The 26,774-nt window shown below is 33.4% G+C and overlaps 2 pseudogenes; both read right to left on the bottom strand.

The window, feature by feature from the left end:
- Window positions 1-1,229: 1,229 nt before the first annotated feature.
- LOC146884243 (uncharacterized) lies at window positions 1,230-4,613 on the bottom strand (annotated as a pseudogene).
- Window positions 4,614-19,233: 14,620 nt separating this feature from the next.
- On the bottom strand, window positions 19,234-20,656 carry LOC146884244 (uncharacterized; annotated as a pseudogene).
- Window positions 20,657-26,774: the final 6,118 nt, after the last annotated feature.

Here is a 26,774-nt window from a genome sequence, read left to right on the forward strand (position 1 = left end):
AATTGAATTACTAGAAACGAATCAAAACCCATACACACAGAAATAAAAAATCTAAAAAATTCCTGAGATCTTCCATATGCATATGATACAAGACAACATCTGAACTCAAAATCTAGTGCATGAATTGGAAATGTAATGATGTAAAATGTGTAGGAATGATCTCTATTCAACATAAGAACAAGAATCATGAAAAACATTGAGTATAACTCAAAATCCTAATTGACGAACCTTAATTAACGAGAATAACGAACTTATCATGAGTATGGAATTAAATGATAAAAGATTATCTTATTTCCTTTTAGATTTAAGAATATGGTGAAGTTGATTAAGAAAGCTTTTTGAAAATTCCCACTAGACATTAAGATAGCAAGCTATCTAGATGTGAAAGTTCATTTCTCAAGCTCATGAAAGGAAGAAGAGAGTTGGATTCAAGTTCAATAGCACACGGATTTAGGAACATTTAAAGAACAAAAATGAAAGAAGAAACAAGTAAAATGGAAAGCATAGAAGATGGTGCAATGGATGAAGCACGCCACTCATAGGGGGATCTAAGCCAACCAAACCCTAGACATGAGTGATGGTGCCGCCACTTGCAAGCAAGATAAGGCAAAGGTGAGTTCACTTCATGAAAGGAGAGCTCACGGTTTTGGATGGTTGAACACAAGCTTATAATTTCAAAATGATCAACCCTTTTACAAGACAAGGAGCCCCCTTTAAATAGAAGTTCATAGGGGTCCTTTAGCAAATATATAAACATGAAAATGATTAACTAGCATGTGGTTGCTGGATGCATTTCCATGAGGATTCTAGGCCAAAAGAGGAAGGAGACCAAGTAGCCTTCCAAGGAATAAACCAAAAAGGCAAAAGGAGACAAGGTACATGTCTACTTTTGCTTTTACTTTATGCTTTTTGCTTTCCTCTCTCTTCCACATCATCCATATGCTCCAATCACCATGTGCCACCTAGCATGCTCTACTTTCTCTTAATTACCTACAAAACAAGACAAACAAAGATTAGTATGTTGGTTTAAGTTAAGCTAATCTTGGTCAAAGGTCAACTTTGGGTCAAAGTCAACAAGTCAACCAAAATAAGTCAACTAAAAACTAACTTAGGGAATTCAAACTAAAGTAATGCAAAACAAAGATAAAGGTGATGGAATTGAAGACTCCCATCTAGAATGCTTCTAGTGATCCTTCTTGAGGGAGCTTCTATGGAGGTGTCATCGTTGGTCACGCCTTCATCATCCTCCCCTTCTTGGAGAGAATTCGACCTCGAATTCTGAAACCCTACATCAAAAGGAGAAAGATCACAAACATTGAATGAGTTACTTATGTTGTAGCTTAGGGGTAAGTCTAACTCATAAGCATTGTTGTTAATCCTCCTAATGACTTGAAAGGGGCCATCCCCTCTAGGGAGAAGTTTAGACTTCCTTTGAGTAGGGAATCTCTCCTTTCTCAAGTGAAGCCATACCAAATCTCCCTCTTGGAAGATGACTTCCTTTCTTCCCTTATTACCATCCTCTTGTTGTTTCTTAACTCTCCTCTCAATGGTTTTCTTGACTTACGAATGCAAATCTTGGATGTACTTGGCTTTGGCCTCACCATCTTGGCAAGTCCATGCCTCATGAGTGGGTAGGGGAAGGAGGTCTAAAGGAGTTAGGGGATTGAACCCATACACAACCTTAAAAGGGAAATGATAAGTAGTGGAATGCACAACCCTATTGTAGGCAAACTCTATATGGGGAAGAAGTTCCTCCCACTCTCTAATATTTTACACTATCTTACACCTCAACATTTGCCCTAGGGTTCTATTAACCACCTCGGTTTGGCCATCACTTTGGGGGTGGCAAGTGGTGGAGAAAAGAAGCTTGGTGCCAAGTTGACCCCACAAAGTTGTCCAAAAATGGCTTAAGAACTTGGAGTCCCTATCACTCACAATAGACCTAGGTAGGCCATGTAGTCTCACAACTTCCTTGAAGAAAATATTTGCAATATAAGTTGCATCATCAATCTTATGGAAAGGAATAAAATGGGTCATTTTAGAGAACCTATCCACAACCACAAAAATAGAATCCCTACCTTTTTTTGTCCTTGGGAGGCCTAAGACAAAATCCATAGAAATATCAACCCAAGGCTTGGAAGGGATGGGCAAGGGGGTATAAAGACCATGGGGTTGGACTCTAGACTTGACTTTCATGCATGCTATGCAACTCTTGTAATGCTTATCTACATGCTTCCTCATGTGAGGCCAATAGAAATGTTCCTTTAAGACTTTCAAAGTCTTGTTTGGCCCAAAATGCCCCATTAAACCTCCCTTATGTGCCTCTCTAATGAGTGATGCTCTTAAAGAACCTTGGGGAATGCAAAGTCTCTTACCCTTGAAAAGATATTGATTGAGAAGGTAAAAGTCTTTGTAAGCCCCTTGGTGGCATTCACTAAAAATGGAGGAGAAATTAACATCCTTTGAATACAATTCCTTAATATGATCAAAACTAAGAAATTTAGTTTCAAGAATAGAAAGGAGGGAATGCCTTCTTGAAAGCGCATCCGCCACAATATTAGCCTTTCCTTGCTTATGTTTGATCACATATGGGAATTGTTCTAAAAACTCTACCCACCTAGCATGTCTCTTGTTTAACTTGCCTTAGCTTTTCAAAAATTTGAGTGACTCATGGTCACTATGTATCACAAACTCCTTTGAAAGAAGATAGTGTTGCCAAGTTTGCAAAGTCCTCACAAAAGCATAAAGTTCTTTGTCATAGGTGGAGTAGTCGATGTGACTCCCTTTGAGTTTCTTACTAAAATAGGCTATGGGGTGTCCCTCTTGGAGAAGCACGACCTCAATACCTACACACTCAATCTCAAAAGTTTTGGAGAAGTTAGGAAGGGCTAAGAGTGGTGCATTGATCAATTTTTGTTTTAAAGTTTCAAAAGCCTTCTCTTGATCTTTGCCCCACTTATAAACCACACCTTTCTTGACCAATTCATTTACAGGGGCTGCTATGGTGCTAAAGTTTGACACAAATCTCCTATAAAAACTAGCCAACCCATGGAAGGACTTAAGCTCACTCACATTCTTTGGGGGAGGCCAATCCTTGATGGCCATCACCTTCTCTTGGTCCACATGGACCTCATGTTGATTTATTTTGAAACCTAGGAAGATCACATGATCCATCCCAAACACACATTTTTCCATGTTAGCATACAAGGATACCTTCCTTAAGGTCTCTAACACACTTCTCAAATGATGCAAGTGGTCATCTTGATGAGAATGTCATCAAAGTACACCACAACAAACTTCCCTAAGAATTCTCTAAGAACATGATGCATGAGTCTCATGAATGTACTAGGTGCATTGGTCAAGCCAAAAGGCATGACTAACCACTCATATAATCCAAACTTAGTCTTGAAAGAGGTTTTCCATTCATCACCTTCTTTAATTCTAATTTGATTGTACCCACTCTTCAAGTCTATTTTGGAAAATATGGTTGCACCATGTAACTCATCAATTAAATCATCTAACCTAGGAATGAGATGCCTATACTTGATGGTTATATTGTTGATAGCCCTACAATCTATCCACATTCTCCATGTTCTATCCTTTTTGGGGACAAGAATCACAGGCATTGCACAAGGACTCATGCTATGTTGCACCCACCCCTTTTCTAACAACTCATTCACTTGTTTTTGGATTTCCTTAGCCTCCTCGGGAATAGTCCTATAGGCTGGCCTATTAGGCAAAGATGAGCCTTGTATAAAATCAATTTGGTGTTCTATACCTCTTAGGGGTGGGATACCCTTTGGATGTTCTTGAAAAACATCTTTGAACTCATCTAAGACTAATGACAAGTCTTGGGGACATCTAGAGTGAGGGCTTTGGAAAGAGGGGGAAGATTCATTAGGATAGGCTAAGAAAATAGGTTTTTGGGCAAGCATTACCTTTTTCACCCTTTTGAGGGAGATCATGCTCTTCTTGGCCTCTTTGCCATGCCCTTGGGCCTTCTCTTCCTTTCTTTTCTTTAACATTTGAATTTGGTCCTCATTGACTTCTCTTGGTGAGAGAGGTAATAATGTAATCTTTTTGCCTTGGAAGCTAAAGGAAAACTTATTGGCATGACCATCATGAAAAGCTTTTCTATCAAATTGCTAAGGCCTTCCTAGTAAAATATGAGTTACTTCCATTGGCACTAAGTCACATAATACCTCATCTTTGTAATTTCCAATGGAGAAGTTGATGAGAACTTGTTTGTCAACTTTGATCTCACCTTCCTCACTAAGCCAAGATAGCTTATAGAGTTTGGCATGAGGGATGGGTTTCAAGCCAAGCTTGTCCACAACCCTTGTGCTAGCGACATTGACATAACTTCCACTATCAATTATGTGGGAGCAAGTTTTGTTGTTGATTTGGCACCTTGAGTGAAAAATATTTTCTCTTTGGTTTTCAAATTCTTTAGGCACTTGGCCTAGCATGCGCCTAACCACCAACAAACCTCCTTCATTGGGTTTGATTTCATCCTCACTTGAAGATTGGGAAGAAGTATGGGAGGAAGAACTTTTTGGGGAGGGGGGAGAAGAATGTTGATTTTCAACATCTCCTTTTGGGTTCAAGATCATGTTCCTTTTTGTTAGGCAATTTGAAGCAATATGACCATATCCCAAACACTTAAAACATTTTATGGAACTAGTTCTTGAACTTTGGGAAGAGTTTGCATTTTCATGGGGGATTCTAGACGCATTTGACCTAGGTGGGTGGTCTTTGGAAGAAGGTTTCTCATCTTTTATTTCTTTTCCTTTCCAAGTCCTGGAGTTGTAGTCATTGTAAGGAATACTCTTCTTGGCCTCTTGTTTCTTTTTCAATTGACCTTCAACTTTTAGGGCCAAGTGTAAAATTTTGTCAAGAGTAGAGTACTCATACAACTCAACTACATCTTGAACTTCTCTTCTAAGATCACTCACAAATATAGCTACCTTTTCTTCTTCACTTTCAAATTGGAGTCCTACTTTGAGAAGCATGGACTCCATCATTTTAAAATACTCATTCACACACATGGACCCTCGTTGAAGCCTTTGGAGCAAATCTAGCGCGCATCAAATTTTTAATGTCCATCCAAGAGGCCGCGGGTGGCTCTTGGTTAATATCGTCCATACACAATTGATGCCACCATGTCATGGCATAATCCTCAAATTCTAAAACTACTAAGTCTACTTGCTCTTGATCACTAACTAAATGAATGTTAAAGATTTGGTCTACTTTTTGCTCCCATTCAATGTAGATGTTTGGATCATTCTCCCCTTTGAACTTTGGAATTTTGATTGGTGGAGGTTACCTTTGTGGGAGTTGATTGCGCCTTCCCCCACCATCATGACCGTGCCTTCTTCTTCTTCCACCATGGCTTGAATCTTTGGAAGAAGATATCCTCATACGCCTTTCATATTCTCTAAGTTCAAGCCTTTGAATGTGCTCTTGAAGGAAGATCTCACTTTGTCTTCTATCTACCCTCAATTGGTCAAAAGTTTCCCTCCTACTAACTTCCATCTCACATAGGATGTTGGCAAGGGTGATTTGTTCACTGTCTTGGGCCATAGGAGTCACCATGGGAGGGGAATAAGGTGAAGTCGATTCCTCCTCCTCTTCTACCTCCAAGATTGGATCCATATTCATATTCCTACACCAAAACTCACCAAAAACCGAGACAAGAAAGATGTTAGGGAATAAACAAGCCCAAACCCGAGACCAAGTGTGGTCTTCAAAAGCACCCAAGTGTTTTTGGTCACACTCCCAAAGCACACAAGCAAGGCTAACACTCAAAATCCTTCCAAACAAGTGAAAACACCTTAAAATTGATGAAAATCTTTCAAAAGCAAGACAAGTGGCTCTACCACAACACTCTAGGAAAGCAAGAAAATGAAAACAACTAAGACAAAACAAAGATTACCTAAAGACAAGCAAGCAAAGCTCAAAAACAAGAAAGTTTAACATCTAAGGAAATTTGTTTTAAAGACAAAACTTGAACAAGACTAAAGCAATAAAAAGAACTTTTAAAGACCCCATGGAAGCATTTGAACAAGCCAAGATTTTACCTCAAATTATGCATACACCATGAAAGATCATAACCAAGTTAAAGCATGAAACTAATTTGCCAATATCACCCAAAATCCAAGTATAAAATTTGGTAGCATAACACCTAGTAAAAATGGCCAAATGGATTCACCAAACATCACAATAGCTCTCGGCCAAATGGGTTTTTGTCATGAAAATACTTTTTTCTTTTCAAAACTAGGTACTTAAGATGATAAGAAGGATATTTTAGGGTGTCTTGAACACTTAGTTCCTTAAAAATTAGGTCAAAATCAATTTCAAGGAGCATACAACATTACAAGACATAGATCTCATGCAATAGCTCAAATACTTAGAAACAAGAACAAGAAAACACAAATAAGCATATGACAAGAGACTCAAAAGTAGATACGAACATTTTAAGAAGACATTCAACATGTGAAGAAAAATTTTGGCATGGTAACAACTAGTAAGCTCTCGGCCAAAGGCAAAATAAGCACCAAAATTTCGTGTTTTCACTTCACCAAGCAACATATATCAAGAGATGGAGTTTTTGGATACTTTAACCTCAAGTGAAGTGGAAAAATTATGTGTACACCATCTTGAACACAACAAGGCCGAGAGGTTTCCAAGCCAAACAAAGCCACCAAAACAAATGTTAGCACAAGAAAAACACAATATTCAAGATAACCTAGGCTCTAGATACCAAATGATGAAGGATTATCTTGTTTCCTTCTAGATTTAAGATTATGGTGAAGTTGTTTAAGAAAGCTTTTTGAAATTTCCCACTGGACATTAAGATAGCAAGCTATCTAGATGTGAAGGTTCATTCTCAAGCTCATGAAAGGAAGAAGAAAGTTGGATTCAAGTTCAATAGCATACGGATTTAGGAACATTTAAAGAACAAAAATGAAAGAATAAACAAGTAAAATGGAATGCATAGAAGATGGTGCAATGGATGAAGCACGCCACTCATAGGGAGGATCTAAGCCAACCAAACCCTAGACATGAGTGATGGTGCCGCCACTTGCAAGCAAGATAAGGCAAACATGAGTTCACTTCATGGAAGGAGAGCTCACGGTTTTGGATGGTTGAACACAAGCTTATAATTTTAAAATGATCAACACTTTTACAAGACAAGGAGCCCCCTTTAAATAGAAGTTCATAGGGGTCATAAACATGAAAAGGATTAACTAGCAAACCCTAATATCCTAAGCTAGAGCACCACACGGCCAAAAGGAGAGCATGTGGTTGGTGGATGCATTTCCATGAGGATTCTAAGCCAAAAGAGGAAGGAGACCAAGTAGCCTTCCAAGGAATAAACCAAAAGGGCAAAAGGAGACAAGGTACATGTCTACTTTTGCTTTTACTTTATGCTTTTTTCTTTCCTCTCTCTTTCACATCATCCATATGCTCCAATCACCATGTGCCACCTAGCATGCTCTACTTTCTCTTAGTTACCTACAAAACAAGACAAACAAAGATTAGCATGTTGGTGTAAGTTAAGCTAATCTTGGTCAAAGGTCAACTTTGGGTCAAAGTCAACAAGTCAACCAAAATAAGTCAACTAAAAACCGGCTTAGGGAATTCAAACTAAAGTAATGCAAAACAAAGATAAAGGTGATGGAATAGAAGACTCCCCTCTAGACATGCTTCTAGTGATCCTTCTTGAGGGAGCTTCTATGAAGGTGTCATGGTTGGTCACACCTTCATCATTAAATGAAATCAAAGACGAATTGGATGCGAAAACATTACGTATAGTACCATGATCAAGATGCAAACGCAAAGCAAGCACAAGAAACATGAAATCATCAAAGTTTAAATCAAGTTGCAAATGGATTAGTAGCGCGAAGATACAGAGTTGAATAGAGTGATTCAAGATTCTTGGTTTATCTATGATTGATCATAAATTGAAATACATTCGATACCTAAGTAGATGACCACGCACCTTTGAAATTCAAGAAGTCTCCATCCGAATTTCAGTGTTGGTTTAGATCAATATCACTCAACCTTAGCTCTCTTGAATCATAAACTCAATTCAGCCAAAGAAATGGGAAAACATTGTAAATGAATAGTGGAATTGAAAGGAAAACATTAATTGATTGAATAGGAACATCTTACAAAGAATTTGAACAATGGAAATGAACTAAATCCTCGTGGAATAGCTCCACAAATCAACAAAATAACAGCAAAAAGTGTGCAGAAAAAGTGTAGTAGAAAGCATGTGATTTTGTGGTGATGAGTGGAGTGGATGAAGAGTTCGTCAGAAAAAATGGATGGTGTGTAGTATGTGTTGTATCTGGTGAATTGTGTTTGAATAATGAACTGATGCCAAGATAACAGAATCTAGAACTTGTTACTGGTTCTACTAGTCTTACTTACTAACTAAACTAAAACATTTATGCCTAAACTACTTTGCACTTTCACTTGGAACTTGGGTGGCAGGTTCTCCAACAACTGGCACAACTTACTTCAGGTCATTTATGTGTATTTGGTGATGCTTCAACCCTCATGACCTGCTGCAATGGGTGAATGAATCCAACTGGCTCATAGTAGCTCCAAATCCACCATCCAATGGCCTTCCACATATTAACCTTACATGATTCAAACTCCACTTCACTTCTTCATCTCAGAAGCAACCTTTCTCACTCAATTCCCTTTTAGAAACTCCCATCTACACTATTATCTATGCTACAACTAAGAAAACAAGTTAGAAATCACCAAATCAAATTATGATATGCCTATAACTCACTTAAAAGAACTAAACATGCAAAAATGAGAATTTAGAGTGTTATACATCTATGGACCATTTTTTAGCCATATCAAGGTCAAAACAAGTGTATTTTAATGTCCTAAAGCTTTCCAAAAAGGTGCCATCTCATTTGGAATTGTAAATCAAAAAGTCAACTCTTGGTCAAATTTTTGTCAACATTTGCACCAAAAGTTAACTTAGTCATTTGGGAGCAATTTGGTTGGGTCAGCTTTCTTTCATGACTTCCTTTGGATATTTTCACCCTTCCTTGATCTTCATATCTGCATAAGACTTAAAAACCTCATATGTGAATGATACACACACTAAACTCTACTTAAAAGCTCCTAAAACTAGACTAACACTAGGTCAACTCTACTTCTAAGATTTCCAATATAAACTAAGACTAGACTCAAATGCTACTACATATTCATGAACCTATTTCATGCATTGAACTAAGCCTAACTATTAATACTCCTAATAACTATGCTAAAGAATACATTAAAAACACCTAATTAGGCTACTTTTACAAAACTAGACTATAATACTAATTAGACTACTTCTAGGCTAATGACTCCTAATTAACCACTTAAACCTACCCAAAACAATGCAATTGGATAATAAAAACTCATGAGATTAGGTCTTATCAAGTGTCGTAGAATCACCAAGATAAACGTGTTCTTATTAGGGATGACAAAATGGGCCAGTCCGACCCATTTTGGCCCATCCCGCATTTTGGCCCGCAAAGTGTAGGTCGGGCTGGCCCGTCTTGCAGTTCAAACATGAGTTTATTTTCATGATGATGGGCAAAATAACAACTTTTTGTGATGAGCAAAATATTTTTTTCCCATAATAATTGATATTATTTTCTATCGAAATAAATATCACCTTACAAGACAAGTACAAATTTGTTAACCTAAAAATGAATAAAAATATATTTCATATTCGAGAACTAAAATCATTATCTTATATATAATGATTATACATAATAGCAACAACAACAACAATAATAATAATAATAATAATAACAATAATAAAATAATAATAATAATAATAAAAGGAACATACAGAAACAACGTGATGAATGGTGTGAGAATTGAAAAAGGAGAATATTTAATTTTGTAAACGGGCCAACAAGCTAGCCCACCCCGCCAGCCTTTAGCCCATGCGAGTTGCGGGCTTGTGTGGGGTAGGCCTTTGCAGGCTAGTGGATTCAATATCCCAGCTTGACCCGTGTGTTTTTTTTCTACGGGCCTGCAAGCTAACCCGTCCTGAATTGCCACCCCTAGTTCTTCTCCACTTCCTACACTAATGTAGGAGGTAAAAGCACTTTTGTTTGCATAGATGTTCTTGGTAGCACGAGAGTTTATCACCCATTTACTTAAATTGGTCATCAAATTTATTTGTGGAACGACCACAACAATAGTTTCTTCCGCTTCGGCTATATTACCTTGAGGAAGATTGTTGTTTCTTGCTTCATATTTGCTTGATGCCTTAGCTTTCCTCATATAAATCAATTTTCCTTCTTCTTATATATGGGATTAAATCCTTATGGACAAAAAAATTGAAAATTATTTTTCTTATTGTGATAATGTTTATTCTTGTACCTTTTTGCAGCAAGTTTATCTTCTATCATATTTGCTTTTGCAGATAATGCTTTGGCCCTTGTAACAACACACTCCTTCTTTTTGGTATCTTCAATTATGATGTGTGTAATGGACTTTGGAAGCTACATCTATTTATGTTTGTGTTTTAGCTATTGTTTGTAGTTAGTCCGGGATGGTGCAAATTTCTCGATTAGAAGTTTTGAAATGAACTCATCAGGCAAAATTACATTATTTTCTTTTATATCATCAAACAACTTATGCTACTCATTGATTTGGATTTTGGTGCCTTTATCTTCAATCATCTCCTAGCGATAGTAGTTTCCTATGACAAATCTTTGTCTAACAACATCTTTGGTATACTTGAGAGTCAACACATCACAAATGTCTTTTGCTTCCTTTTATGAGTAGTACACATCGAACAAGTCATTAGACAATGAAATAAGTAAAGTGTCTCAGCATACCTTGTTTGTAAGAATTTGGTCTTGATGAATCCACTCCAAACCCATTACATGGCCCACATTCACCACAAGGCCCAAGCCCACAAAAAGACCCCATAACTAGAAGCATGATGGGAAAGATTCAAGAGGGCTTACATCAAGATGACAATAATTCTTAAAGCCTTCAAATGCTTTTCTCATTGGCTAAAGAGGATATCAAAATATGATGTGTTAAATGTAAAAGCATTAGTATAGTCTTTAATTTTGGGCCACATGTTAGGCCATGCTTTCTAAAATAAATGGCCAATGTACATTGATGATTAGCTTTCAAATTGGGCTAATCCAAGCCCAATTACAAAGCTTGGCTGAGAATGAGAATCAAGGCATATGTGCGCATGGTGCCAAGCATGAGAGGTATGAAAGGACACTTGGCACATTATCCTTGCCTCACTTGCATCACACAGATCTAAGAGGCTTCTTGTAGCCTAAGTCAAGTTTGAATTTCATTTCAATGTTCATTTACATTTCATCTTGGTCAGCCTCTCTACTATAAAAGAGGCCCTCCACCATTTGTATTTGGTTACTCTTTGAATTAGAATTGATTGATGTTAAGAGCACTCCATACAATTTCCTTGAGAGTCATGCTAGACTAAGCTTCTACCTTAGCTTTTCTAGCCTCCTTCTCTAAGATAGTTTCCTTTCCTAGAGCTTCACTTTCACAAATCATACCATTGCTCAAGGGCCTCCAAACTTGCTCCATCATTTCGCTGCCTTCATGGAGTTCCTCCTCTCTAAATCCATGCTTGGAGCTCCATCAGGTCTTCAACTTGTTTTGTAGGAGTACTGGATTCAGGTTTTGAAGATGTGAGAGCATAAGCTTCCACATACATGTATAATAGGGTACAATGCCATAAGTTTTGTCCAGAGAAGACCTTGATTTTCAATACATCCAGGAAAAGTTTTGCAAAGACAGTCTGAGTTCTAGAAACAATGTTCTGATTCTCCAAAGTTGGGTTATTGTTGTTGATTTCAGACATAAGTCCTTGAGATTTTTGTATAATTTGACTAAATCACGAACGAAAAATCTTTCTGAGGTATTTATATTCACTTCCTTTAATGACTTCTCCGCATTGCGTTGTGTAAGCTCCCCAAGATACAATAAAAACTTTTCAAATTTTTTAAGGATCTTAGAACTAGCAAGATAAACTAAAAATAATAACTAATTTTAGGAGAAGATAGAAGGGAGAGAAAATGAGAGTTAGAGAAGAGAAGTGGAGAGAAAGAATTGTATGTGTTTTTGGAGGTGAATTTATTTATAGATGTTCGAGATGGATCAAATAACCACGACCCACTAAGAAAATCTACAATAGATATAAGATGCCCATCCTGCCTTGCGGAGAGTGCACCACACCCTATGGATGAAGGTGAGCAATTTTCTATAACAACGTTCGACAACAATGTTCACTAAGATTTGCGGAATAACCAAAACGATGCAGCACACATCTTGCGAAAAAGATCTCACCACTTGTTAGTAATAACCACACATCCCACCATATGTGGGCACTTGAAGAATGGTTTCCATTGTGTGTGAGTTCTGTTGCAAAAGAAACGAGCATGTAGGGAGTGAAGAGTATAAGTGAAGGAAACGAGCATGTAGGGAGTTATGAGTGTGAATAAAGAAAATGAGTGTAAGAATATTTGCATAAAAAAATTGTTAGTAAAGACTTTTATCATCTTTAAATTTACATCTTCATATTAAAAATAATGTACTGTTTTAATTCACTGTCACATAGGCATATAAATTAATAACAAGTAAACTAGCATTGACTTAGCCAATTATAATAGAAGTAAACAGAAATACTAAAAAGAAATAGTTAGCATTGCAAAGTCAACTTAGTACTAATTTAATAAAAATATAAATACTAAAATGAATAGTTAGTATTAAAAGATCGGCTAAACTAAGTCTGTTAACATCCAACATCGAGAAGACTATGTTAATAGCAACTAATTTAATACTAAAACAAATGTTTATTTTTTTTAAAAACTAAAAATAATTTTACATTAACTAACTCTATTTGTAACATCTCATTTAATAGAGTAAATATACTAAAAGAAAATATCACATATTTAATACTTCAAGCACATAACCATAACCTATGAGTCCCTATTATAGTTATCCAAGACATAAACACAAAAATGGTATATTGTCACGATCTAAAACTCTACCAAAAAAAAAAAGGAAGGCAAAAGATGAACCTTACAAGAGTTTTTTCAAAAGATACAACTTAGTAATGAAAGTAAAACTAAAGAACTAAACAACTAAACAACTACACTGTCATCACCTTCGCCAAGGAAGCCAACACCCAAGTTCTCATCTGCTCACACCAAATATTAGTGATCATTGCAAAAGAAGAACAACCACACAAGAAGCACACACACAAGAGAGGGTAAGCTAATATAAGAATAAAGGTTCTATTAATCATAAATCAAATCATATTAGGGAGCTAAGTAATTCACACCATTATAAGCAACAAGCCACATGGTAAGAGACCCATTAGACTTAGTTATCTGGATAACAAACATTGAGGTATAACTACTTGGAATTTTTGACACTTGTGATGGATAACCTCCACCCACAAGGTTAATCCTATATAGGTTCCTAGAACCACAAATGGCTCTTCCAACTAGCATTTCCTACTACTATCAACTCCTAATTAATTCTCCTCTACATGAGTTTGAATGATTAGTAGAGTGTTAGGATAAACTTCCAAATTTGAGTCCCTACATCAATGCACACAAAAGCATACATACTTTAAAAGGATTTTCCAATGAAAATTCATTCATCACTCTCAATTGACAGTGTCATACATCATTGTATTCCAAAAGTTCATATCATCCCCACACATTCACATAATCCCAAGTAATTTATGTTAGTTTGAAATGGTGATTTAAGCCAAGAAAGGGCAAGGGTTGAATTGGCTATTTAAAACTTTTTCGAAAACTTAAAACTTCTTTTGATTGAATCAAATAGACCACAAAATTCGAACGCAAAATCTGCAGAATAGTACACTTTCAATCGGTCAAAAAATAAAACAGTAGACTAATTTTAATAGACTAATTTGTTCTTAAGCCTATGAATTAGTTGATTAAAATTTCAAATCAGGCGGCTAAAATCATTGGAAATTATGCAGATTGCATAATTTGTAGACTTAACTCAAACAATGAACTTTTGCACATAAGACTTGTTCCAGTCAATATTCCTAATAGGTATGCAACAACAGATTACACATAAATGTATTAAAACTCAATAAAGAATGATTTACTTCGTTTTCTTGAGTTTTTCAAGTGAATTAAAGTGAGTGAGATGAAAGGAAGAGAACGACATAATTGTTTTTGTACTGGTTCACTCAATCGCAGAGCTACATTCAGTTTACCACGACAACCTGAGCTTGGTTTCCACTATATTCAAAAGTTTTACAAATCACACACCCAAGATTACACTTTTGAACAAAGAAATACATAATATTTTTTACTCACACAAAAATCTAGCCTAACAACCTGCAAGAATCACACTCATAGAACTAGAATCGCACCAGGTAAACAACCCGAGGCACAAGAACTACAAAACCGGATGGTGGCTCTCCCTAGCCAACCATACACGAGTTCTTCAAGCTAATCCCAAGCCAAAATGCCTCCAAGATCTTCAATCAACACATTGCAATTGTGTAATGCAGAAAGAGAGAGTTTTTTCCGTGATGAATGACAAGTTTTCGCGCTCAAAAACTCATAATCGTACCTTTGCTCTCGAAAACACAGCTTATATATTGTGGTTTAAGTGAAATCAATCAGTTGAATTTTTCGTACAATTTGTTGATTTTACTTGACTTAAGTGAAATAAGTCGATTGAAAAAATAATTTAACTAATTGAATACATTCATACTAGAAACTATATACAACAAGCCTTTTAACTTGTTAAAAACAATTTTAATAGATTAAAAAGGACACACCAAGACTAACAAAACATCTAACATATGTCATATAGCCTACCAACATGATATAACATGTAATCATTACATTTAATAAATCAATTACAGATTTAATACAATTGAAACATAATCTTCAAGTGGATCTTCATCAATCTTCATCAAACACATGTGATCTTCATGCATATGGCTTTATCAAATCTTTGCACCAAGCTTGCTTGTGCCAATAATTTACACAACATATTAACAACACATAAGTAAATTGGTTGGCAGTTTTAAAAAAATAAAACTACAACTTATACGAAGCTCCAAAAATTATGTTCTAACATTCAAATGACATATAATTGAATCAGGAACTCAATGTAAAAAGAATGAATCCAATTGGGTACCTATAGAAAAAGTTATGCACTAAACAAGTGACAAAAGGTCAAAGCTACCAATAACCTAATCTATAGGAACCTTACAAAAACAATGCTCTCACTATACACATTCAAACAAAGAAAACACCGGTCAAAACAAAGCATCATGTGTCTAGGACCTATTGTAAAAATTTCAGCTCGATTCGAGAGTTAACAAACCAAGAATTCAAAATTTTTTGAGATGATTCAGAGTTGGAAAGCCTAACTCGCCCGTCGAGATATTGGGCTCGCCCAATGAGTTTGTATAACGCAGAAACTCGAATTCTGCAATTTAACAACGTCAAATGAACCTAAAACTCATTTTAAGCCTCATATAAGTCAAAAACATTCCTAATTCCACATTACAATATCTATTTTCATTAAATTTATCTTAAATCACATGCATTCAATAAAACTCCCAAAGTTTTCTAACTCGTACATACCCAAACATGAAATTAAGGATTTTTCATATCACTCCCCTACAAATAACAACATCAACAGATCAATTTGAGTTACCAAATACAACATCAACACACAACCAGACATTCAAACAAAATCATCATGCAAAAAGTAAGGTTTAACTTCTCTCACCTTCAAAGATAAACTCGAACTTTAAGAACTCCCAAGACACCTTCAAATTCGCAAAAGTTCAACCTCGACCCTAAACAAAAATCTGATGGGTAGGAATCGAAGACCTTGCTGCGAGGAACAACTCTACAGTCTCGATTCTACAAACAAACAGAAGTGAGGAATAGAGGTCCAAAATGGAGATGGAGGAGATTGAGTTAAGAGAAACGAAGAAAGAATTTTTGCTTCTCTTTTTTTATTTAAAACAAAAGGCTTGAAAATTTGGGATAATTTAGGAAAAAAAAAATAGATTTTACAGGTTTTACATTATTAGCATCTAATATTCAACAGCTTCTATAAACATTGACTAGATGACTTTAATCTAACATTAACATAAATTTTTATTTAATAAAAACTTTATATTTTTTATTTTTTAAATTAACCTTTTGTTTTAGAATTAGTTAAACCGATTTTAATAGCATCATGATTCATAAAGTATTTATAAAAGTTACAGCTAAAAATGCATTAGCTATATTTGATATTAGGTTTATTAGCACTGTGAACTGTGATGGGCTAGTTATTTTGGTCTGCAGAAAGGACTGCTAGAGGAAGAGATAAGGGCATGAATCACCATTAAATGTACCGTTTAGCGAAGGTGGCAGAGGGCGAGGATCATAGCGTATCCACATTAAAATTGCCATCCATAAATACTTCTACTACCATTCATTAATACAGCAGGTAAATGGTTAAACTCTTTGAAATGTTTTGTTACTTCATATTAAAACCTTTTTAAAAAATTTTAACTTGGATGTATGTTAGATGATATATATATATATATATATATATATATATATATATATATATATATATATATATATATATATATATATATATATATATATATATATATATATATATATCCTTAGTAGAACAAAGGTTTAATATCTGGCACTATACTTATAATAATGATTTTTTTTCTTATTTTTTATTTTTAGCACTCGTCAGGTCTTTTTCATTTCTCAATTTGTGTGGTTAACTTTTTCTCACTATTCAGACTCCTCTTCATTCTCATTATTATTATTATTTAAATTAATATTACTGTTGATATTATTTGTATTAACAAATATTAGTATTATTATTTATATTCTTATTATTATTAATATTATTCTATTATTATTTTTATTTTACATTATTATTAACTCTTTATATTTTTCTAAAATATTATAGTAAAATATAAATGATTTGATTGTTATGTGTAAATTAGATATATAAGATTGAAAACTAATTTAGGATATATAACAAAAGCTTTTTGACAAGTCTATAATTAATATATAAAATGTTTTAATATATCTTTTTTAAATAGTTGATAACTTATTTATCATTATTACATTGTCATGACTTTTATTTTTTTGTATTATCTATATATGTTATATATCATATATAAAATTAATTTAGAATTTATATTAATAACTAGAAAAAAATTATACCATGTCAAAAGACCTGTTTGTATGCACGAATTACATTGGACAATATATGCATTTATATTCTGCGTTTATAATTCCTATTCTATATATTATTAATCAAAGTTTTAACCTCAAATTTATGTTACATGTCACAATGTCCCGCATTTTATTCCCATGTAAATGTTACTTTTATTTAAAATACTTTAAATTTAATTTCATCTTTTTCTCTGCTTTCATTTGGCCAATTCTTTTTCAATATTTTATTGAAAATTTTAACCTAAAGTTCATATTATATTTATTATTATTTATCATATTTTTAAGTATATATAATTATAATATTTGATACAATCATATAAATAAATTATTAATTTAAATATAATAATAATTGTATTATTTTTTATTACAAATTGAAAAAAGAAGAAGGATTTTATGGGAAAATAAATTGACATGAAATGGTAAAATTTTTTTATCATTGTAGTTTGTTTTTAATTTAAAAGAAAATTAATTAGCATTAAATTATATCCATTAATGAATTTATTTACTTTTTAATAATTTATATACATAATTAGAGAGAAGATTATATACTTATTTCTTTTATTTTTATCTATATTCAAACTATATTTTGTTTACTTAAACCGAACTCTATTATTTTATATAACTGTTTTGGTTTTCCTTAGAATATGTAATAAACTGTAACTTTTTAATTATTATTATTAACAAAATTCACTATAATAAGTTTTTCTTTTAAAAAATAAAAACTAAATAGTTAAATGACACCTAAAAATTCACTTATTTTTTTATATGAAATTTATAGTATATTTGAATTAGTATTTTCTACATGATAATATGTTAATTAATTGCATTTTTTATATGAATATTATTATTATTTGAATTATTATTAACATTATTTATATTAGTATTAGTAGTATTAATATTATTATTATTAATTATTAATATTATTATTAGTAATAATATTAGTATTGTTATTATTAGAACGTTGATAATAATAATAATAATAATAATAATAATAATAATGATAATAATAATAATAATAATAATAGTAATATTATTATTATTATTATTATTCACTACAAAAAAGTAAATATTTGTGACAGTTAAAATTACAAGTTTTAGCGGTTGTCATAAATGAAAATTTTGATGGTTTAAAAATCGTCAAAATTATTCATGTCAAAATCAGTTTTTACAAAAAAACATTAAGCGCTGGTATTGCTATCAAAAAAGAAAAAGTAAATTTTTAGCAGTTAAAGATCGCTACAAAATTTACTTTTAGTTTATGATATTTTATTATATTTTGACAGTTAAAAACCGCCACAAAATATATCATATTTTGACGGTTAAAAACCGCCACAAAATATAACGTATTTTGACAGTTAAAAACTGACACAAAATATATCGTATTTTGACGGCTAAAAACCGCTACAAAATATATCATATTTTGACAATTAAAAACCATAATTGTTTTTAAAATATTTTTAAAAATTTTAATATTCTAAAAGTATTTAGAAATTGTTTTTCATTCATATGTTAACCAATATTTCATTTATCTATTTTATTTAAAAAAAATTATTTACTAATTTATTACAGAAAATACTATTCTCTATTTACTTATTTATTAAATTATTAAATATATGTGAAAGAATTTCCACAAGGGCAGGGTCAATGAAAGAAGCTTGGACAACATGCTCTTTACAAATATTTACCTGCCTAATCAAAATTATGTTCTATTTTCTCCATAAAAAAATGATCAAGATTTTTTATTAACTCTACCATTAACTACACCAAACAACACTAAAAAATCCCATATACCTATAGCCAGTAAGCAAGGAAATAGTATGTTGCAAAGCAAATTACAAATTATAAAGTGCAGAGTGAAGGATTGAAAAAATCCTAACATATGTAAGAGATATGTCAAATTAATCTAACTAAGTCTTGGAATATCATAACATATAGTTCAAACTCCATGAAAATTACTATCAAGTGATGATCCTCTGCGCGATGTTGGCACTTGTTGGCCACTCTCTTCATCTTGTGAAATTAAAATTTAAAATCATATCATGCTAGGATATTTAAAAAAATACATAGGATATTAAATTATACGCACAAACTATAAAGCACTTACAATTACATTAGTTTCATTATCAAACATGACTCCTAACTCATGAGGAATATGCCCTTCCTTCATTTGGATGTATGCAAGCATGACACTTTTTAATGTCTTTAAATTTTCTTCAGAAGTTGATAACTTTTCCCTCAGACTAATAACTTCCTTTTTCAATTGAGAACTTTCAGCTGAACCAAAATTTGAGAAATTGTGCCTTGCATTACTAAATCTAGTCGTGGATTGAAATGCAACACTATGAAGACCTCCTAGTCCTAAGCAACATACACGTCCAAAATGATCCTATCCCAACACTTTACTAACACAATCATCAGCTAAGATTTCATTAGAATTAACACTTTGACTCATTTCTTGTGTCATATTCTCCTATAAATATAAAAGTACACATGAATATTGATTTCTTCTGCATTTCATTCATAAACTATAATAAAAGACAACTACCATTATAATCCAACATACTCATTAGATCTTGAAAGAATTGTTTAAAATGAATACTTTTCGTGCAGTAAGTTCTTCCAACATCAATCATTTTAGAACTTGTTTAAAGATTCAGTAAATAATTGTATAAACCAGCTTGTGATCTAACCATTGAATATTTTATCAAAAAAAGAGGTTTGTTGCATTCAAATTTATCTAATTCTCAATCATAGAATACAATTGAAAAAATCAGAATATTGTAGTAGTATATAAAAATCAGAGTGAAAACATATTGCAAAATTATACGAATTTATAAATACTTTAACTAAACTTACTGCAATAGACTTTGTCTCTTCATTGACATAAAATCCATTTCTTTTCTCATGAGTCTCAATATACAACTCTCCTCTACCCACAACACATCCAAGGTTTACTTCCTAATAAATATGAGCATATAAGAACAATAAAACACTCCATGAATTTTAATTAAACTCAACAATGAACAAATAATTATCGTCTCATGTTGTTTTGTAGACAAAAGCTTTGCACCACCAGTATGAGAAATTTTTTGCGCATTTCTAACTTCAATATTTCTCTTGCTTAATTTTTGAGACAAGAAAGTTATTAATTAAAATAAAAGACAAAAAAATAGTTATTCATAACAATCATTTGTGAAAACTACCTTATACTCTTCACTCAAATGATAATCAACAAATGAAGACCAGTGATCTTTTTGAATACCATCAGGGACATTAGCAATTAATTGTTCTCTTGATAATGAGCTATCATAAACACGGTTCCACAAATTCATCTTTTCATTTCTATACTTATTTAACATCCAAAGGGAACAATAACATTCAATAGACCTTTCTAATGCTTGGAAATGAAATAAATTCTAAAAAGGAAAAAAGAAGTTAGTATATAAAATTATGGAAAAAAAGAAGAAATGAAGAATCTAAAAACATGATAAGCAATAACAATCGAAATGAAAAAAGAACAAATGTCAATCTACATTCTAATCCATGTGTCAACACCCAATTTTGTCCGGATGAATAAATTTATTTTCAAAAAAAAAAAAAAAAAAAAAAAATGTGAAACAAAATTTTCTTCAAAGATTTTCAAACTTTAATTCTAGAAAAAAAAAGAAAAAACGGAGAGATGAAAAAAAAGGAAAAAATAAAGAAGAGTCCAATTTGTTATTAATTATCGCACTCCTTCTCATGAGCCCAACAACTCAACATGCTTTCTACCCTTTGTTTCTTGAAGAGAAATTAGTGATATGATTGGAATGATTAGAAGCAATATCTCTTCAAATGGTAAGAATCAATATTACTAATTGGGATTGATTTTGTTCTCTGATTTGTTGACGGTTAGAATCAATATTATTGATCTTGATTGATTTTGTGTTATGATTTGCTATGATTTGATCTCCAAAATGTGCTGCGATCATGACCAATTCCTTCCTTATATTGTTGATTACAATTAAGGTTGAGATTGCATTGATATTGCAAGGTGTGAGTATAAATACGCACTCTGTCATGACAAAAAAAAGAGAAAAAAAAATTCTATATACTTCTCTAATTCTTCCCGATCACCACTCCCACATACACACCCCATTTTTTATCTCTCTTTTAAAAAAAACATATCGAAGGAGGTAGAAAAAAAGAAGAAGAAAACATTATCTACACTCTCTCTTTCTCTCATTACCACCCACATAGACACCTCTCATCTTTATCTCTATTGGAAAAACAAACAAAAAAAAGTTAGAAAAGGAAGCAAAAAAAAAAAAAGGTGAGAAGATATTGAAATTGTTTTAAGGTACGTCACTCTCAATTCTTTCATCTTTTGATTTAGTTTTTTTCAATTTTTATTCTTTTTTTTAATCATAAAAAATAATTTTCCCCTTTCTTTATTGTCTACCCGGCCGCTCGCGTCGCATGACATCCTATACAGACTTTTGTTTTTTCTAAAAATATATACAGATGATCTAAAAATAAAAAAATAGCTTTCTTTGTTTACTCTTTTATATCTATCTGGTTGCTCACGTCGCAATGACATCCACAACTACTTTAAAATAACTTACAAAAAAAATATTAAAAATTTATAAATGATTAAAAAATAAAAAATAAAAGATTAGAAAAAAAGAATTTATTTCAAGTGTCTATTCGGCCGCTCACGTCGCATGATACCAATTTTAAAATAATACTAAAATTTTAATAAAAAGGTTTTCAAAATTATAAAACAAATTAAATCATTTTCCAAATAGTTTTTTCATAAAGAACTACGTAACCCTAATTCTCCATTGTAAATGGAGATACGTAGGAGCAAGGATTAATCCTTGTCGGGCCCAAAAACCAAAAAACCCCGGTTTTCACACTAGCCCCCAGGCCCAGTTTTCACATTAGCCCTCAAGCCCAGTTTCCACACTGGCCCCCCAAGCCTAGTTTTCACATTGGCCCTTAAACCCAATTTTGTCTAGCCTCAAGCCTAGTTTTTTTTTCATCCTCTAAGCCTAGTTTTCCTTGCTCTCAAATTAAAATAAAGGAAAAATGAAAAATGAAAAAAACAAATTCCACCCATGCATCCACACATCCATGTATGGATATCATCATATAGGTTCAAAAAGAAATCATAACATGTCATGCATAATCAAATCATCCATCATACTCCACAAAATCATTGAAAATCCTTTAAAAAAGAAGAAGTCAACAATGATAATTTGTTGTGTAAGTCTCACCAATGTTAGGCATTCACGTGGTGTTTGTCGACACTTCAAAAGCAAAATTCAGGTTCTCCTTTTATATATTAGGACCCTTTACAAGGCAATGGTCATTGATTTCCTTATGTTTACATCAAGACCCTCTACAAGGCAATGGTTATTGATTTCCTTTCTTTACATCGAGGCCCTCTGCAAGGTAATGGTTATTGATTTCCTTTTATACATCAAGACCCTCTGCGAGGCAATGGTCATTGATTTCCTTATGTCACATCGAGGCCCTCTGCGAGGCAATGGTCATCGATCTCTTTACATCAAGACCCTCTGTAAAGCAATGGTCATTGATTTCTTATGTCACATCGAGGCCCTTTGCGAGGCAATGGTCATCGATCTCTTTACATCAAGATCCTCTACGAGATAATGGTCATTGATTTTTTTGTCAGATTGGGACCCTCTACATGGTAATGGTCACTGAATCTTTTGATATAGACCCTCTCCTTGAGATTGGTCTAATCTCTTTTTCAAAAAGTTAAAAAGTTACAAAAAGATTTTTTTTTCGAATCGAGACCCTCTACATGTAATGGTCGTCGAATCCTTTGGATATAGACCATCTCCTCGAGATTGGTCTAATCTTTTTTTCAAAACGTCAAAGTACAACAAGAATATGTTTTTCGGATTGGGGCCCTCTACATGGTAATGGTCGCCGAATCCTTTGGATCTAGACCCTCTCCGCGGGATTGGTCTAATTTGGTTTTTTAAAAAAATAAAAAAAACAAAAAGAATTAGTGTGTCAAATCGAGACCCTCTACTTGGTATGGTCAAGTTTGTCTTAAAATTTGTCTTCTTTTGAAACCCGAACGAAATTAGTGTTTTTATCTTTACTTATCTTTTATTACGATAATATGAAAAAGTCTAATTTTCATATTATCTATTAAAATCTAAGTAAAGAGGGGTAGTTGTCAACACCCAATTTCGTCCAGGCGAATAAATTTATTTTCAAAAAAATAAAATAAAAAAAAATGTGAAACAAAATTTTCTTCAAAGATTTTCAAACTTTAATTCTAGAAAAAAAAAAAAGAAAAAAAGGAGAGATGAAAAAAAAAGGAAAAAAGAAAGAAAAGTCCAATTTGTTATTAATTATTGCATTCCTTCTCATGACCCCAACAACTAAACATGCTTTCTACCCTTTGTTTCTTGAAGAGAAATTAGTGATATGATTGGAATGATTAGAAGCAATATCTCTTCAAATGGTAAGAATCAATATTACTAATTGGGATTGATTTTGTTCTCTGATTTGTTGACGGTTAGAATCAATATTAGTGATCTTGATTGATTTTGTGTTATGATTTGCTATGATTTGATCTCCATAATGTGCTGCGATCATGACCAATTCCTTCCTTATATTGTTCATTACAATTAAGGTTGAGATTGCATTAATATTGCAAGGTGTGAGTATAAATACGCACTCTATCATGATAAAAAAAAAGAGAAAAAAAAATTCTATATACTTCTCTAATTCTTCCCCATCACCACTCCCACATACACACCCCATGTTTTATCTCTCTTTAAAAAAAAAAAAACATATCGAAGGAGGTAGAAAAAAAGAAGAAGAAAGCATTATCTACACTCTCTCTTTCTCTCATTACCACCCACATAGATACCTCTCATCTTTATCTCTATTGGAAAAACAAACAAACAAATATTAGAAAAGGAAGCAAAAAAAAAAAGGAAAAAGGTGAGAAGATATTGAAATTGTTTTAAGGTACGTCACTCTCAATTCTTTCATCTTTTGATTTAGTTTTTTTCAATTTTTATTCTTTTTTTTAATCATAAAAAATAATTTTCCCCTTTCTTTATTGTCTACCCGGCCGCTCGCGTCGCATGACATCCTATTCAGACTTTTGTTTTTTCTAAAAATATATACAGATGATCTAAAAATAAAAAAATAGTTTTCTTCGTTTACTCTTTTATATCTATCTAGTTGCTCACGTCGCAATGACATCCATAACTACTTTAAAATAACTTACAAAAAAAATATTAAAAATTTATAAATGATTAAAAAATAAAAAATAAAAGATTAGAAAAAAAGAATTTATTTCAAGTGTCTATTCGGCCGCTCATGTCGCATGATACCAATTTTAAAATAATACTAAAATTTTAATAAAAAGGTTTTCAAAATTATAAAACAAATTAAATCATTTTCCAAATAGTTTTTTCATAAAGAACTACGTAACCCTAATTCTCCATTGTAAATGAAGATACGTAGGAGCAAGGATTAATCCTTGTCGGGCCCAAAAACCAAAAAACTATTTTTGTTTCTTTTGTATATTCTTTTATTACTATTTTTGGGGAAAAATAAATATTTTGAAAACCACATCCTTTGCACATTTAATTAAAGGTAACCTTTTAGGACGGGCGTTGTGGGGTGCTAATACCTTCCCCACGCGTAACCGACTCCTGGACCCAAAATCTGATTTTTCGCAGACCTTACTCTTTTTTTTTGGTTTTTTCGTAGTTTTCCAAAATAAACTATGGTAGCAACTCCAACCTCTTTTTTTCCAAATTCTATTTTTGGTTTGTCGTCCCATTGCGATTTCGGTTGCGACACCTTGCAAATCGTTTGAAGGAAAATTGTAATTGGTAAAAAGCATAAAAGAACTAAAATCAATCATAGAAATGCATGAGAGCTAAAAACAAATTCAAGAATAGCAAAGTTAACCACATTATACCCAACATGACTTTGGAACCTTTGGCCAACTATCAAAGTTAATGGGGACATTGATTGAATCTGTAGCAATACGACCACATGCTGAAGAAAGAAGTGAAACTGGTAACATCCCTACTGGAATTTACTTAATTAAAATAAATTAATAAGAAAAGAACATCAAACGTCAAACTTTTATTATTCCCAAGGCAGGAAAATTCAAAACATAAATCTAAGTACCATAATTTAAACAAAATTAGAGTAATAAACTCATTACAATTTTCTAACAATTCTGATAAATAATAAAGACATAACAAAATCCCTAGCTCCAACCCAAGCTAGCCCCTCTCTCTGTCTCAAGCGTTAGCAGCATCACCTATATCATGATCTGCTCTCGTGTAAATAATTACACGATCATCGCTAAGCACAATAAGAAAGGGTGAGCTTAATAATAAACGAAAACACATCAATTAAATAATATAAATACACCCAGTTATATTATCATAGTTAGACCTTGGCCAAAATCCTTAATACCCCAAGTCTTTTCAACCTTCAAATCACACAACATAGTTAGCCATGGACTCAAGATTTATGACGCTCACACGAAGCTGCCCGCTCGTGGTCCTACCTCTACGAACCTCCCGTTCGTAGTCCTACTCTACGGACCTACTCGCCTGTAGTCCAACACATTTGATCCACCAACTACATACCTCCCTGCACGCAACATCTCTCAAATGTGAGTACAGAACATACGAACGTACCTCGCTCGTATCCCCACATGAGAGTAATTCAGTATGAACCTCCCTGCTCAAACCATCACATGTTAACCACCATCCATGAACCTACCTGCTCATGGCACAACATCTCCTAATCCACGTCTGCATCAACGTGTACAAACAACACACACAAACTACACTATATTCGCTTGGGCTAGAAGCCTTAGCTTGAGCGACTAGGTCTGTCTCGTTTAAGCTAAGCTTTCTCGTCTGAGCGAGCGTGCTTTAGTGGCTCACTGCGAAGTCTTGCTTAGGCGAGCTCTTCTCGCCTGGGCGAGATCGCCCTTCGCCTAAAACCAAAACTCTCGCCTAGGCGGTGAGTTAAGCAAAACACAAGACCTTGCACTATTTCTCGCTTAGGCGAGGACCTCTCGCTTGAGCGAGATGCTCTGTCGCCCAATCCATGGGCTCCTCGCCTGAGCGAGACTCTCGAGCAAAACTTCACAACCTCTCGATTTCTCGCTTAGGCGAGATGCTCTCGCCTGAGCGAGATGCTCGAACAAAACCAGGTTTCGAGTCTCTACTATTTTCGCCTAGGCGAGCCTTGCTCGCTTGGACGAGAATAGCAGAAGTTCTCCCCTCTTCACGTACGCAGACACCAAAATCTTGCCCAAAGTTTCCATCCAATAGTCTATTTTGACATGTCATTCGTAAGAACAAGTTATAACTCAATTAAACTCCCAAAACGTGAGCTTAAACCATACCCAATCATGCATTGTAGAAACCCTTATCTTATTCATACAAAACTTAAGGGTTTGAT

Source organism: Vigna unguiculata, chromosome 8 (assembly GCF_037176805.1).
Source record: "Vigna unguiculata cultivar grain cowpea cultivar isolate G323 ecotype 2 chromosome 8, ASM3717680v1, whole genome shotgun sequence".
Classification (NCBI taxonomy): Eukaryota; Viridiplantae; Streptophyta; class Magnoliopsida; order Fabales; family Fabaceae; genus Vigna; species Vigna unguiculata.